Source organism: Hipposideros armiger, unplaced genomic scaffold, assembly GCF_001890085.2.
Source record: "Hipposideros armiger isolate ML-2016 unplaced genomic scaffold, ASM189008v1 scaffold_14, whole genome shotgun sequence".
NCBI lineage: Eukaryota > Metazoa > Chordata > Mammalia > Chiroptera > Hipposideridae > Hipposideros > Hipposideros armiger.
In genome coordinates this window covers 4,641,966-4,654,360 of record NW_017731364.1, presented here as the reverse complement: position 1 = coordinate 4,654,360, position 12,395 = coordinate 4,641,966, and the positions used below count along the sequence as shown (strand labels likewise).

The following is a 12,395-nucleotide window of genomic DNA, read 5'->3' as shown; positions in this document are numbered from 1 at the left end:
AAAAAAACAAAAACCCCGCTTAAAAAAAATGTGAAGCTCTATAAAATATCAACTTCCTGGAGCCACACAGGACAATGAAGAAGGAAGGCTCTCCTGTAACTGGCTAATCTGATCAAATGACAAAGGAAGTCAGACTTCCAGGGCAGCTCCAGACATGGTAGGAGGGGTCCTCTAGCTTCTCCCATTTCAAAAGTACAGGCTGAGGTCTAGATTCACACAGTCAGAACGGAGAAGCAGAGTAAGAGTCGCACAGCTAGCCATTAGACAAATGCAAATTAAGACCCTTGTGAGATACCACTGCCCACCTTTTAGAACTAAACTAAAAATAATAACACTGAATGCTGGTAAGGAGACGGAAAAAGCGAATCTCTCTTACATTGCTGGTGGGAATGTGAAATGGTACAGCCATTCTAAAAATGAGTTTGGCAGTTTCTTTAAAAATTAAAAATATACTTACCGTACAACTCAGCAACAACATTCCTGGGCATTTATCCCAGAAAAACCAAGTTTTATTTCTACACAAAAACCTATACACGATTGTTCATGGCAACTTTATCTGTAACAGCCAAAAGCTGTCCTTCAATAGGTCAATAGTGAAACTGTGGTTCATCCATGCCATGGGCTACCACTCAGCAATAAAAAGAGCAAATTATTGATATTCTCAACTACCTGGATGGACCTAAAGTACAGTATGATGAGTGGAAACAAACCAGAAACAAACCTCATGTCACCCCTTCCTTGTCACACTAGCCTGGCCCCCTCCCTGTTTGTCATCTCTATAATTTTGTCATTTTGAGAATGTTCTATAAATAGAACATCAGCCCTACCCCTCTGCAGGGATCTTCCAAAGACCCTGACCCCATTTACCGCTTTGTTCCCCAGTTAGCAGGTTGAGCACTTAAAACTGTTTTCAGAGGCCTGGGAACCCTGGGACACACAGACCAACTGATACATAATTTCTTCAGTTAGAATTCTTTCAGGAAAGGCTAGAGATGAGTAGTTAGAAGAAGGTGTATGTCATATGTTGTCCTGATATAGGGAGCTCCTCCCCTCGTCACAGCTGTATGCCGAAACAGGGGCCAAGATATTTGGGTGTGCACACAGTAGGCTTTCAGTAAATATCTATGGAATTAAATGAAATCTCTCATGCCAGAGGAATAATCTCTTAACCCAAACACAGAAGACAGCCAAACAGATCCATCTCAGTTTTTTCCCCTGGAGAGAGCATTGAGAGTCCCAAGGCTAAGAAGACCCCTGCCTTGAACTGGCTGAGGAACCTGGGGCCACAGCATGCCACCTCACTCCTGGGCCATCACGTGAAGAAGAAAACTACACTAAAGGACTTGGGATGCTCCCAGCTCCAATGCTATTTTACTGTACAAGGAGTAGGGTCCTTGGGGTTGAAAGGAACAGTATGGCCCTTTGTCAAGTTCCAAGCACTTTGAGCTTCAGAGATGAAATGATGTTCCCGGGGAGAAGGGACCCTGCTTGCTGAAACTGGATTTGGGAGCTCCCACCCATGTGGGTGAGTAGTTGCTGTAAAAAGCACTGACTTTGAGAAGCTGTAGAGGTCACAGAGCAAAAAGACTTAGTTTACATCTCTATTGCTTAAGAGCTATGAGATCTTGGGCAAGTCTCTTTACCTGTGTAAGACGCAATCTCTATTTCTGCCACAAGGGGTCAGAAATACCCACCTTGCTAGGTTGTTGCAGAAGTAAATGAGATCATACAAACAGAGCACAAAGCATGTGCCTGGAGCCATCATGAGCTCAATCAACACTCTCCCCTTCCCTTCCTCATACATATGCCTAAAGGTCCTCAGAAAAAGATCTCAGCTGATTTCACTGACCTGGAGAACCAAGCCCCTGGTGAGGAAGGGGGCTTAATTCCAAGCACACCAGAGGGTCACCTCAAGAAAGGCATTGGGGCTGTGGAAGCAGATGCAAGGGACGGACTGAGAAGGGTAGAACCAGGGCTGGCACCAGGACACCATCCACCATGTCTATTTGCCAGTCATATGCAAGGGCTCAATGACGGTGGCATCCAGGGCAGTGCCCCATCCCCATCCCCTCAGCTTGGTTCCCTGCCTCCCCAGGAGAACATACCTTCACCACAGGCACGAAAATCACTGGCTGTGTGACCTGGATTCTTAAAATGAGGGTGTAGGACCAGATGGCTTCTACAGTCCTGTTATCCTTCATAATTTTCTCAACTACAACTCTACAGAGTAAACTGGTGCTTAACTGATGCCTCCCCTTCACTCATCCCCTCCTTCGGGGTACACAAGAAGGAGGTGAGAAGGACCCAAAAGGTTCAGAAAATAAAGGGAGAAGGGCAGAGGATGCGGGTCCATTATGCTAATTTAATTAGCTCTAATCTGCTGACAGCAGGGCCTTGAAGAAAGAGGCTTTTGTTTAAATTTCACATTTGGCAGGAAGTCCCCTTTCTCCTCTACCCCTCCAACTTCCCACACACACATCCCATTAGAACTTATGAGTCAAAAGCTCTAATTTCAGTCCTAGTTCTCACAAATAGTAGCGCTGGGGCTTCCTTTTCACACTTCTCTCTGACAGACGTCTTGATTTTTCCAGACAGGAAATTTGCCACAAATGTTGGTCAGTAAATGGAGAGTTTTCCTCTGCTCTCATGAAAGGCTGTCAGTAATTCACAGACTCCCCCAAGGAGGGAGGGCCAAAAGAGGGACTGCCAGCAATTTCTCTCCACTAATTAAACCCCTCCCTCCATGGGCCGCGAGCCTCACAGTATGCAAAAGATTTCATTTTCACTGTCTTATGGGACCCTCACGTCTGTCTGATGGGCTAATAAGAGCAGAAATCTCACTCATTCATTCATTCCAGGAATGCTTAGTGAGCACCTACTGCAGGCTAGAAGCAAGTTCTCCTGGCTCCTGAGTGAGTGTTCTTCCTGCCTCATCACTCTATTTCCGTGCACGAAGAGTCAACACGCTGTGAGGGCTTAGCTTAAAGATTAACCTTAACGAAAATGACCTGGACAGCTGTTGACAGTGGTGGGACTGCAGACATGTTTTATTTTCTTCCACTCAGTAGTTTTCCAAATGTCTATGAGCACATATTACCTTTATAATCAGAACATAGCTAGGTAATTAGTCATTTTTTAGTGAGCTTAGTAGAATGTTTTGCAATAACATCCCCCACATAATTTCTGTCACTCTGTTCCCTTGGGTTGGAGAGAGAGACAGAGGGTGAGGGAGAGGAGGGGGATGGGAAGGGGTGGCAAGGGAGAGATGGGGGCGGGGAGAGGATGAGAGGGGAAAAAGGGGGAGAGGGAGGGGAAGGGTAGGAAACGCTTCCTAAGAGCTTGACTTCCCTTGCAGAACAGAACAGGTGCACCTAAGTTAAGCATTCACCTGAATTAAGTACAGTCTTATCTAGAGAATAAATTTACTCCCCTTGGAGTTCACATTTCACCAGCAATTGAGAAAATACCACTCCCTGTTAAGATCCCAAAAGACCTGCTCTGAAAAACCAAAGCCTCTTTAGCCTCCAAATGACCTTGCCTCCCAATGGGCTGAGGTAGAATTGGGTGGTTTGACTGAACCAGGAACAACAGCTCCTTCTTTCCTGAGCCTTAGGGGAGGAGGTTTACATACTTACATACACACACACACACACACACACACACACACCAACAAGAGGCATTCTGCCCTCTGTCTCCAAGCTGAGACTCAAGGGGTCTTACCTCAGCACTAGGACAGAGACCTGGCACCAGGGCTGGGGCAGTTTCAAGACAGCCAGTTCACTTCAGTTGGGCTCCATGACTTCACTGCCTCTCTCTGGAATGCTGGCTACAGAGCCCTGCACAATTGGCTCTACCTTGCCTGCACAGAAAAAAAAGCAAAGCAAAGTTGCCTGCGGAGCACCAGAGGCACATATGTTAACACACTCAGGAGGGTAAGCACCCTCGCTCCTCCCACTCCCAGCCCTGGTCACTCCTACCTCTTCACAGCCCCTTCCAGAAGTACAGCCTCACCTGAAGGAGCCAGCCTTCCTCCCAGGGCTCCAACTGGCCATCTATTCACCAGACCTACTCCTTCTGGAGCTGAGCAATTTCAGAGTAAAACGTAGATTAAGGAAAGCAAACTACTACAGTCACTGAATCCTGGTGCCACTTGCTGGCTGTCATTCTTAAGAAAAGCAAGAGTAAGAAGACTACACTTCCGGCCCCACATCTTAAGTTTAGATAAGGCTTGTGGACAAGGCTAGATTTGAATCAACTAATACATCAAACTCGTTCACAGACTCCCTTTGACCTATAGTACGTAATTTATAATGTTACAAATGTGAATTCAATTTCTAATTTATTAGGGAAGCATTTTAAACTGAGCCTAAATTTTCAACCCATATATTTTTACAGCTGTCTGGGTGAATAGCATTTCTTTTTAAAGTAATTGTTGTTTTTCCTAATGCCAACAAAATTTATGTTCAATCTAGAAATTTTAGAAAATATAATTAAGTCCAAAGAAGGAGAAATGATGCCTATTCTTTCTCCACTCAAGATAACTACAGATAACACACCCTTCCTGGTTTTATTTTATTATCCATATTTTTTACAAAGATGTGATTAAGCCAGGCAATGTGGCTATATCATAAATTGTACCCCATCCCCAAAGGCTGGACATTTAAGTCATTTCCAATGTTTTTTGCTAGTTACAAATAGTGCTTTGTAAAACGTAATCTCTGGAGGAAATCCATGGTTATTTCCTTAACACACAGTCTTAGAAGTCAAATTGCTGGGTGAAAAAATTTCCAAATTTCTCATGTGTAACATTTTTGGTGGAAATGAGTGTAGCCTTCAAGGAGTGTGGGTTTTCATATTTCATGCCCCTACTTAACTCAACGCAAGTCTAAGGTAAGATCCATGATAATAAAATGATCTCCCCTGATCAAGCTTGGGGAGGGCGGGGTACATGAGTAAAAATTGCTAAGGAGGGGAAAAGTGAGAAATCCACTGAGGATCAGAGAAGGAGTGGTTATGCACAAGGACGGTGTCCAGGAGAAAGAGACCCTGCCACACAAACGAGCATCATCCTGCGAGAGTGTAGATGCCGATAGGAACTAACACTAACATCAGATGAAATAAGCTGAAACAAGTCATGTGAGGGGATGGAAATGTCAAGGTCTAACAAAGATTCAGAGCAAACAACAAAGGCATCAGGTGAGATGGAAAAATAAAAAGTTGCTTGCAGCATTTGAGCACTTTGCTGCCGTCTATAATTAATGCCAACAAAACACCAGGAGCCAGACCTGCTGTGGGGAGAGTGAGCCAGGCTGTGGGGAGATCACTACCTACAAACACAGCTGAGCTGGCAGCCACCTGGGAGCCTGCCAGTAAGGAGCCTTCCCCAGGGAACAGGAGCAAGGTGCTCTCAGGCAATGGGGACTACTGGGCTGCAGATCCATCTGTCTCCTTACCAGGATGGAGGCTGCCACTCTCCAACTCTCTCGAGCCAGCCTCTCATCTTCCTCCTTTTACTCCAAGCCGAACCTTCAGTGAGAGATAGATCGTTCACCAAGTAATCTGTCTAAACATACTTAATGGATTTCTGTGGCCCAGGCAAAGACCCCAGGGACCCAAGTCTCATGTCCCTTCCTAGCTGACCAGCCCCCTCTTGCCACTCCACCCCATGCATCCTGCGCTTCAGCCACAGCAATCTGCCGACTAGTGAGGGGATGTGGGGTTCTATTGATGCTTTAAATCCTTTGGGAGATGGTTTGCAAACCTCCAATGGGACTCAAACAGGCAAGTCATTCTACCTGCCCAACCTGCCACTACCCCATCCACTCACACACTTGGGCCTCCCAGATGGACAAAGAGTGGAATTCTGATTTAAAAGCAACTCCCACATAAATAAGGAAGCTAGACCAATCAGACACTTTCAAAATTGCGACTATGAAAAAGACTAAAGTTGAGCTGGTGGTGGACCCTACAGCAAAAGGCAAGGTAATGGGAGCATCGTGAGAAGCAAATGCCAAGCACAAGATCAAGTAATGGGACTGTGGGGGTCTGCAGAAGGAGACGAAGCTGGCCTACAAAGAAATCAGGGCAGCGGCCTGGGGAGAGGCAGACCAGAAACTGTGCAATCCCAAATGCTTGGTGGCTTTCTAGTGGCTGCAAGGCTCGTCTGTACTTCCTACTTTTTATTTTTGTTAACATCCCCTGAATCCTTTCAATAACTCACTGAAGAACTTGGGTTTAGAGCAGCTCAGCGGTCCCAGCTAGCTCCAGCTCACTGAAGTCTAACCGGGCTGTGCATGAGAGCAGAGCGGCCCATGACCCATGCCCCATGACCCAGTGTAGGGCTTTGGCCATCCATTATGACTGTTCAAAGCCTTTTTTCTTAACTTCCTTCTAAATGTTGTACCTGGGCTTTTAAAAGGTGAGGCAACTGGGTGGGATAGTCCTAGATAGCTGGTGTGGCTTTGAAGAAACATGAGAAATAAACAATAACAGCTGTAGAGACTGTAGATTTTTCTATTATAAGGTTTTTCTATTAAGTTGCTGATACTAACTCCTCCTATCAGCATTAAACATGCAGCTGATCACTGGGTCCCCTTGCATCCCTCTGTCCCTGAAAAACAGATACTCGTATGCTTCCTTGAAGTTGTTAATGCAGCATCTATTTAATGCACAACCCCACTATAACCTGTGGATCTTCAGCTCCCTGCCCTCCCTCCTGTCCCACAGGGGTTACTGGCTTGACATCTAGATTTGGTTTCCCTACTATTTTACCAAGGCCTAATCAGTCAAAGTTTTACTTACCCCCTTCCTCATTCTCAGGCCCTGTTATCTGCTTTATCTCTCCTACCCTCATTCCTGCCTGCACTGTCCCCCCACCTTATCAGCCCCTGGCAGCTCCTCAGCTAATCCCCTTTCTCCTCAACCCTCAGTCAGATCCAGAAGCATTAAAAAATTATTTTGGGCTGGCCGAGTGGCTCAGTTGATTAAGGGTTAGCTTAAGAGTGTGAGCTCTGAGCAACAGGGCTGCCGGTTCGATTCCCACATGGGCCAGTGAGCTGCGCCTGAGCTGAGCTGCCACTGAGCTGCCAACAGGTGGCAGGATGGCTCAGCTGGTGAGAGCACATGCTCCTAACAACAAGGTTTTCGGTTCGACTCCAGCATGGGATTGAGCCCACCTGCAACTGGGATTGAGCACGGCACCTTGAGCTGAGTGGTCACGAGCTGCCGACGGGCAGCCAGGTTGCAACTGGACTTGAAGCTGAGCTAGCTGCATCTTCCACAACTGAGATTGAAGGACAACAGCTTTGCTATTCCCTCTCCCCAATTCCCCAACACTGTTCCCCTCCCCCAATTCCCCAATAAAATCTTTTTTAAAAAAAAGAGAGAAAAAAAAGATGATTCTAAGGAAGAGAGCAAATAAATGAGAGGCTGCCTTGACCTCATTAACTCCCACATGCCCCCAGCACATATTTCCTTCAAGTGTACATTGTGTGAATTACAGACCACTGACCAGAACTAGGCATTAGAGAGCCCACCAAGAACCAAAGAACCCGAAGAAGTTCATAAAATGAGACAAGACCATGCATCCTAAGAATTTCACAGCTCAGCATCCCCTAATGTAAACATCCTCCAAGGAGGACCATTACCAAAGGGCTCGATTTTGAGTTAGAGAATGTGTTAGCCTGTCACAGAGGCAGAGCTCTGGCCCCAGGTCCCTGGCTTAAAAGAGTGATCGCCACAAGGCACACAGGAGTCTTAGAGTAAAAGGTAATCCTGTTAACCCTGAATCCATTATTCTACATTATCTGGGATGTGAGGAATGGTTCTGATTGTGTTTGGACATGGAACCTACATTAGCTAAGAGCTTTTATCGATTCTTGTGCATAAAACATTACAGGATCTGGGTCTCTGCAAATGTGCAGAGCTCTGCAGTCAAATCAGAAGACACTGTCCCCAAAATACAATAAGAACTTCTGCTAAAACCAGAAAACTTCCTGGAATATTTCTGCACTCCCTTCATCTCCCAGAGCTCTTGCCACATCAGAATGGTTCATCTGTAGGGCCCAGAGCCAACATTACAGGGCTCCTCTCCTAAACCAAGAGTTAACCATAGTGTTCTTTTATATTTAATTTAAATTTTCTTTAGCAATTACTATGCGCCAGGTACTTTGTGTACTAAGTTACTCCTTTATTCTTCACACAATCCTATGAGGCAAAAAGAGTTTTCTCCATTTTCAGGTGAGGAAACAGAGCTTAAGAAACGAGCCCAGGCACAAAACTGTTAAGTGACTAGGCCAGAATCCCACAACTGGCCTGCCTTCCCAACGCCTTCCTTCCTTCCAGTGTTAGGATAAAGCTAGGCCAAGTTCTGTCAATAAGGGAGCTGAAATTAAAGATGAGTTGAACACTGAAAACACAGGTTCTGGCAAAAAAAGAAATGGTATAAGAATGTATTCTCAGAGGGGCGGCCGGTTAGCACAGTTGGTTAGAGCACAGTACTCATAACACCTAGGTTGCCGGTTTGATCCCCACATGGGCCACTGAGCTGCGCCCTCCACAACTAGATTGAAACAACTACTTGACTTGGAGCTGATGGGTCCTGGAAAAACACACTGTTCCCCAATAAAAGTTTAAAAACTAAAAATTCATTCTCAGGGAACCAAAAAAGGAAAGTTCTTCTGCCATGGCCATATGCAAAATACCCAAAGGAGGGTAACTCTCCTCATTTCTGTGACTGTGTTGTTACTATGTTCTCTACAACAAACAATCACTCCATTTTCATTGTGCCTATTTGAGGTGCCAATCTGGATATATGGGGAGACACTAAGTCCTTTTCTTAGTCAAAGCAATATACATACATGACTCCAGGTCCTGCCACGCCCCCTTTCATGCCCCAATTTCTGTTGCCCAAATGCAACAACTGTCAACTTATATGAGTTGTTAACTCATATCTAGTTACCTCAGTGTATCTAAAAAAACTTGCTTATACAGCTTTTTTTTTCAATGTTAAATATTATTCATTGACTTCCTACTACAGAAAATGAAGATTTAGCTTTCTTTTACCACCATCCCACATATCTCTTACACTTCCCACATTTTCTTAATATAGTTATACAATTTTTTTATTAAGTCAACACTAGAAGTTACATTATCATAACCAGGTAAATTACTGTTCGCAGCTCAGTCATGTGGTGTGTTCTGATTAAATTCTCTCCTCTACATTCCTTAGTTATCAGTATCCATCACTAATTCAGCCCTCAACTTTCTAACAGTTTTTTGGTTGTTGTTGTTTTTTTCAGCCCTCAACTTTCTAACAGTTTTTTTTGTTTGTTTTTGTTTTTAATTTCTTAAAACTCTCCATTCTGGAAACTTCTATCCTCCTACTCCAACCTGAGCTAGTGGCTCTCTGGGTTTAAAAGAAAAATCCATTTCTACTGTCTTAATTTACTCCCTAGAGTTGGAGGAACAGATCTACAGTACCTTCCTCAGAAACGATGTATCGGAGGTAAAATAGTTGAGATGGCTCATATCTGAAAATGCCATTATTCCAGCATCACATGTGGTTAATAATTTGTCTGGATATAAATTTGGAAATAATTTCCTCTCAGAATTTGAAAGGTATGGCTCCATTGTCTTCTAGCTTCTAGTGTTACCCAAGAAGCAGATTTCTATTCTTACATATAATCAATTTGGGGTTTTTTTTCCTCTGTCTATAAGCTTTTCCCCTGTTTTTTCATAATGCTATGCTTTGGTGTGTGTCTTTTTTCATTCATAACCCTGGGCAGTCAAGTGAGTTTTTCTGTCTAGAAGCCCATGTCATTCAGTTCTCGGAATTTTTCTTGTATTATTTCTTAAAATCTTCACCTCCATTGTCTATGAGATGTGGGAAAAGTGAGGCAGTTTGAGATGTGGGTGCTGGGGCTCAACAGGGAGACAGTGTAACGGCATAGTCACTTGAAGGTTTGAGTCCCATTGTTATGCTAGAAAGCTGTGCTATTTTAGAAAAGTTACGTAACCTCTTCGAGGCTCAGTTTCCACATCTATAAATTGTGGGTTACTCCAACTAATTTTGAGATGTTGTGAAGACTTGTCAGCCAGCAATTATGTATTATGCATATTATTTCTGAAGCATTGCTCTGGGTACTAGGAAAATAATTATGAACAAAAGAAATGTGGTCCCTGCCCTCATAGACACAACTTCCTAGTAAAAAGAGACACAGAGTATGTTAGTAAGATGGCCATACATGCCATTGAAGACCAAGAAAGCAGGATAAAAGGAAGAGAGAAAGTCAGGGATGGTGCGGGGAGGAGGTAGGCAACAGATTATTATTTTATATGAGGTGGTCAGGATGGCCTTTCTAATAAGGTGACACTTAAATAGAAACCCGAAAGAAGAGAAGGCATAAATAATGAGAATACATTAAAAAAAAAAAAAAGGGGGTGTTCCAACTGAAGGGAATACCAAGTGGAAAGGTCCCGAGGTAAAAATGTGCTTTCTGTTTACAGAGCAAGGTCAATGAAGTGAAAGAGAATGAAGAAGCAGAAAAGAGAAGGAGGTGAAGTCTGTGAGGACCCGAGGGCCGGGCCATGCAGAACCTTGCAGGCCCTTCTAAGCACTTTGGCTTTGAGTGAAATGGGGAGGCTTTGTTAGTTTTTGAGCAGGAAAATGACATAATACTACATCTTTAAAATGATCACTTAAGTTGCTATTTTGAGAAGAGACCATAGGCACAAGAATGAAAGCAGGGGACCTCGTTATAAGCTATTCTAAAATTAAAAGTACAAGTTGATCTGTCTTAGACCAGCATGAATTTGGTGGATCAAATAAGCAGTCAGTTTCCTGAGTTACGTTTCAAGTACATTTGATATGGTTTGCTCAGAGTGGATACAGCATGAGAGAATGAGAGTCAAGCGTGAATCTGGAATTTTAAGCCCTAGCAGCTAGAAAGAAGTTGTTTCCTGAAGTATGATGGCTGTTTTGGAAAAAAAGCAGCAGTTCAGTTTTGGACTTGTCATCATTGAGACGTCTATTAGTCACCTAAGGAAATGTGTTGAGTAGATGACTGAATATTTGAGTGTGGCGTTCAGAGGAAATGTCTGGGATGGAGCTATCATTGACGCTTGTCAGCATGTGGGTAGTAGGAGATCATCAGGGAGTGAGAAGGGGCCAAGTCCAAGGGCTGCTCCCTGGGGCACTTCAAAGTGAACACGTGAAGATGAGCCAACAAAGATACTGAGAAGGAGAAGCCAGTGAGAAGAAAAACAAAGAGAGTGATGTTCCGAAGCCAAGGGAAGACACTTTTTTTTCTGGGGGATGGAATAATCAACTATATAAAATGCTGCTGATAAATCAAATTTAGGACTGAGGTTTGACCATTGGCTATGGCAACATGGAGGTCACTGGTGAACCTGACAGGTGTAGTTTTTGTGGAGTGATGGAGGCAAAACAGTGATTGGGTTTAAATAATGAGAGAAGAGGAACTGCAGGGAGCAAGCATAGATGACTCTCTCAAGGAGCAGAGAAATGAGGCAGTAGCTGGAGGGGTAGATGAGGTCAGAAGCTGTACCTGTGTATATATGTGTGTGGGTGAGAAAAACCACAGCCATAGATGGAGAGAGAGGGAGGGAAGGAGGAAAAGAGAGGGAGCGGAGGGAGGGTGAGAGCGAGAAAGAGAGAGAGAAGAATGGTCCAGTAGATAAACATTGGAAAGAGAAGGGAGAACTGCTGGAGTCACGTCCTAAATAAGGGAACAGGGTATAGGACAAGTAGAGGGACTGGTCTTAAATAGGAGCAGAAACAATTTGTCATCCAGAGTAACAGGCAGCAGTAGAATACTTGGGCATAGATTTGGTAGTGGAAAGGTGTGAAAGTTTTCCTCTGCCATTATTTGATCAGGTACCTATGTAGGAAACAAGATTCTTAACTTACAGTAAGGATAGGAGGGGAGGTGTAAAAGTTTGAAGAGAGGGCCAGCCAAGTGGCTCGTTGGCTAAGAGTTGGCTTGGGAGCACGAGCTCTGAGCAGCAGGGCCGCTGGTTTGGATCCCACATGAGGGCCAGTGATGCTGCACCCTCTACAGCTAAGATGGTGAACAACAGCTCGACCTGGAGCTGGGCTGCTTTGAGTCGCCGGCGATGGCATAGGCTGCAGTGGGGCTGCAACAGGCTGCCATAAGCTACCGTGTGTGACTGGCAGACAGTATGAGCAGCCGGCAGCTGGCGTGAGCTGCCGTGAGCCACCCTGAGCGGCCATCCAGGGGCCGGCAACCGATCTGCCTCACCCGGGAAGAGCGCAATGATCACAATACCAACATGGGCCAGTGAAGTGACATCCTCCACAACTAGACTGAAGAACAAAAGGACAGCAACCTGTCTGTACCCCTCCTCCGATTCCC

The 12,395-nt window shown here is 44.7% G+C and overlaps 1 protein-coding gene across 6 annotated transcripts in view; it reads right to left on the bottom strand.

Moving 5' to 3' along the window:
- The window catches only part of ST6GAL1 (ST6 beta-galactoside alpha-2,6-sialyltransferase 1), a 107,992-nt gene that overhangs the window by 79,487 nt on the left and 16,110 nt on the right, over positions 1 to 12,395 (bottom strand). For 5 of the 6 annotated variants that reach the window (XM_019669203.1, XM_019669240.1, XM_019669185.1 and 2 more), the window contains exon 2: positions 3,721 to 3,859. The gene's annotated coding sequence lies outside the window, so the exon portion shown is untranslated. Of the gene's footprint in view, positions 1 to 3,720; positions 3,860 to 5,453; positions 5,527 to 12,395 lie in introns of those variants that run through there. The other variant, XM_019669196.1, reaches the window with a different exon arrangement.